General features: G+C 44.8%; 1 long non-coding RNA gene across 1 annotated transcript; it reads left to right on the top strand.

Annotated features, from left to right (window-relative positions):
• Positions 1-364: 364 nt before the first annotated feature.
• LOC143809798 (uncharacterized) lies at positions 365-973 on the top strand. The gene is made up of 3 exons (XR_013222459.1): positions 365-464; positions 539-689; positions 773-973. It is a non-coding gene; the product is annotated as an uncharacterized LOC143809798 (long non-coding RNA).
• The last annotated feature ends 3,211 nt before the right edge of the window (positions 974-4,184 follow it).

A 4,184-nucleotide genomic window follows, 5' to 3' on the forward strand; every position in this document is an offset into this window, starting at 1 on the left:
TGACAGGCAGCTGGCGAGACCAGTCAGCGACTTGGATTCCATGACAGAGGCCGTGGCCCGTGACCAATGAATATCCATGACAGACAGAAGGACAGAAAGACGGAAGTGACCCTTAGACAATTATATAGTAGATATATATATATATATATATACACACACACACACACACACACATATATATATATATATATATATATATATATATATATAACATATCGTTGTGTCTGCAATTTCTAAAAAAAAATTTATATTCTTCCTTTTTTTAATGTCTAACTATTACATCTGAGGAAGGTTTTTAATTACATTTTATTATCCGTTATAGATAAGGGACATACCCGCCATATGGAACCCGGCCGATGAGGCATATAAAGACAAGTATGCCCGTGAAAATTGCTGGACGAGGATTGTACGTGACCTCTATCCGCATTATGACGGCTACAACTGTAACCTGCAGCAGCAAATTAGTAAGTTTTTTTTTTACACCTTGCAGAAAATTTTTTTTTAAAGGGAATGTAATGATCATATTTTATTGTTTTAGATAAAGAAGTCAGACAGCGTTGGCGCTCAGTGCGAGACCGCTTCCAAAAAATTCTGACCAGCCAGTCCAAAAGAGGGTCTTCCCCGGTCAAAGGGAGCTTCAGCTTGTATGATGAGCTAAGTTTCTTGATCACAAGCAGGACTTTGAGAAGGTGATTTGTTAAAACTAAAGTGAATGCAGTACAGATGAATATAATTTATTGTATCAAACTTAAAATATCCTTTTTTTTCACAGCACTGAAGGGAACATTCCAGCTCCTGACCCCGTAGAGGACTCAACAGCAGAGTCAGCAGATGAGGCATCTGCTTTGGGCTCACAAGACTCTATCCCTCTTGTCGCAGGCACTTCGGGAATATGTTCCAGTGCAACATCTTCGGCTGACCAAAGTGATGTGCCAAGAACCCAAGAAACCTCTGTCGTTCCAGTGCCAATAACAGTCCCACCCCCCAAAAACAAATTAGGCAAAAAAAAGAAGATAAAACCACAAAAAGAGTCAATGAGACTGTTGATCTTCTGAACAAATCGGCCAAAGAAGATTATCTTGATCTTTTTGGGTCTACTATTGCAAACAAGGCATGGTTATTGGCACCGGAAAGACTGAGCAAATTCATGAGCTCTGTCCATGCCCTTTTGGATGCATTCGAAGAACCTGCACCAATTGCCCCACTAGCGGACATTGTAACAGGTATCACAAAGAGTGTGAGACCTCCACCACCACCACCAACACCACCGCCACAGCCACTGCAGCATGACCAACGGTATCACCGGCCTACCAGCCAGTACTACTCTGATACCAACTCTGACCACTTTTTATTTGGCCCAGAGTATACTATGTTACATTAGTTACAATGTTGACAGTCATAATGCTGTTCCATTATATTCTGTCACACTATTTTTGAATACCCATACCCAACAAGTTTTTTCAGAAAATCAACTCATGCTATAATTGTGATTTAGTTAAAAATAATTAATAAAAGAATGAAGTTAAACAAAGCAAGGACTATTTTTTTCATACCTTTTTTAAATGATTTATAAAAAAAATTGGATTTTCACCATCCCATAGTGTATTTTTCAAACTTTATTTACTAAAGTCCCTAAAATTTGCGTTTTCTTATTTTTAAAATAACATTTCTTTGATCTATAGAATATACAACGAAAAAAATATCTTTCTAGACCTACAACTAATGACTGGGCCCTGATGAAGCCACTATGGTAACCCTCCGTTCACGGGATCACACACACACAACAATTGGCCCTCAGCATTACATAATCTTTTTTCCCATCACTCATAATTAGACTAAAAAGAAAAAAAAAGTATAATTTGAAATAAAGCAAAAAATAGTTAGATTATAAATTTTTTTTAATAAGTGAAAAGAAAATACCAATTTTTTTCCAAAAAAAGTGAAAAATGATTCTTGGTCTTCAATTTAATTTTTAGTGTTCAGGTTAGTTTTCGTCCATCCTCTGCTGGTCCGGCTGCACATCACCGACACAGGAGTATTGCCAGTGCACAGCACCTTCTGGACTCATAAAGTAGTAAGTGAAGGTTTCTCTCACACACATGCAGCGCCCCAGAGTCCTGGTCGTTGCAGTACTGGAGCTCCGCCGCTAAGGGGGGCTATGGTACGTCTGATGGCACTGAAGGAGTTCTTCTGACCAGGTATCACAGTCACCAATACACTTCACAGTCTGGCCTCCAGGGGGAGCTAAGGGTTCTATGTATTAGGCCACTCCTCACAATCTGGTAAAACTGGGGGTTAGGCAGAAAGTTAGATCAGAAAGCTGACTGGGTTGGAACCAGGCAACACCTTGTGGCAGAGGGTGTTGTAGGGGAAGATTTGGAGGGGTCCCTGTCAGGGGTGGGATCCTGGCAGAGGCCTAGCAAACAGAGAAGAACGTTACGGGACCACGCCTGCACGATATAGCGGCGGTACCCCAAGAAAGGATAAGAAGCGAGGTTCATTGTGCTGAGTGAGAAACGAGATCAACGCAACAAGGAGAATACCAGTAGGAGTCGTGCTGTAAGACGAGGCAACATCCTATTGAGGCGCATAACCGGTGGCCGGAACGCCGAGGAAGTATAGAGCTCCAGGCCAAACTTCAAACCTACGGCAGGACAGTCAGTTATAGGCGGGCTGTCTCACCCAATTCACCTAGGAAGACACAGGGGGGTAACAACACGAGTGGGGCGACGCTAGAGTCCCGGAAGAGCTCCGAGCCTCCCCGTCATACGGGTGCGTCCTAACCATAAGATCTGGGGGACGTGGAAGAACATCAGAATCGAGTTGTGAGGGAACACGAGAAACAGACACAACAGTTGTGGGGTACTATCCCGAGAGCACAGCAGGGGAGGACCACAACACACAAGCGCTAGAAGGTAGGCACAGATTTCCACCTGCAAAGGGAACTCTGGAGGTGCCATCGGACCGGCCGGACTTGCGCAGCCTGGTTAACCATATTCCGGACTGAGGACCCTGAAGCCTTCAGTAAAGAGGTAAAGAGACTGCAACCTGGTGTCCTCGTTATTTACTGCGACCGGCACTTCACCGCACCATAACATCATCACCATACCTCCACTTTCATTGTACGCCCCTCAGCAGGGTCACGGACCGGGTCTAGCCACCATGACAACTCCAGAACAGAGACTCAGAGGCGCAGTACCGAGTACCCCTCGGCCCTGCGGCAGTGGGGGCGCTACAACTTGGCGTCACGAACAGGATCTACTTAAGCCTGAAAAATCGGGTCATGTGTGCCTTGGAACTGTGATTTATTATACTTGGACTGTGACTTATTGCAAAGACTGTGTATTGCCACTTGCCGCCAAAAGTTCCCGCCAAAACCGCCGCCATTACAGCGCTAAGGAGAGCGCAGAAGAAGAAGGGCGTGGAAGTGGGCGTGGACAAGCTGGAGAGCGCGAAAGACAATGGCCGCCCAATCTAAATATTTCTGCCCCTTGAGGACGTGTCCGTCAGCAGCCGAGATCTGCCTACTGATCCTCAATGGGGGGCGGAGACAACGAAAGCGAAACCGCCCACGAAGGAGAGAGCGGGAAAAGGACCAGGAAGAAGAAGCGAACCACGTGGAGGACGCCTGTTATGATCCTAGTGGCTGAGGATCACAAAACGGACTAGCTAAGTCTATGAACATAGACACGAGCTCTAGGGAGGTGGTAACTGAACTGACCGCAAACCTGATCCTAACCAACACACTAAAGGTAGCTGGTGAACGTGCCTAAAATCCTGGACGCCTGAGAAACTATCTACTCCTGGAGGGAAAGTAAGACCTCACTTGCCTCAAGAGAAATCACCCCAAAGATATAGGAAGCCCCCAACAAATAACGGTGAGGTAAGGGGAAAACACAAACGTAGAAATGAAAACAGATTCAGCAAATGAGGCCCGCTAATACTAGATAGCAGAAGACAGATAGTGAACTGTGCGGTCAGTAAAAAACCCTATGCAAAATATCCACGCTGAGAATACAAGAACCCCCACACCAACTAACGGTGTGAGGGGAGAAACTCAGCCCCCTAGAGCTACCAGCAAGCAAGGAAATCACATATTAGCAAGCTGGGCAGGAAAACAAAAATAAACCAAGAAACATATGACCACTGATGGTCAAAAAATGAATCAAGCAAAACTTAGCTTC

Source organism: Ranitomeya variabilis, chromosome 2 (assembly GCF_051348905.1).
Source record: "Ranitomeya variabilis isolate aRanVar5 chromosome 2, aRanVar5.hap1, whole genome shotgun sequence".
In the NCBI taxonomy this organism is placed as follows: domain Eukaryota; kingdom Metazoa; phylum Chordata; class Amphibia; order Anura; family Dendrobatidae; genus Ranitomeya; species Ranitomeya variabilis.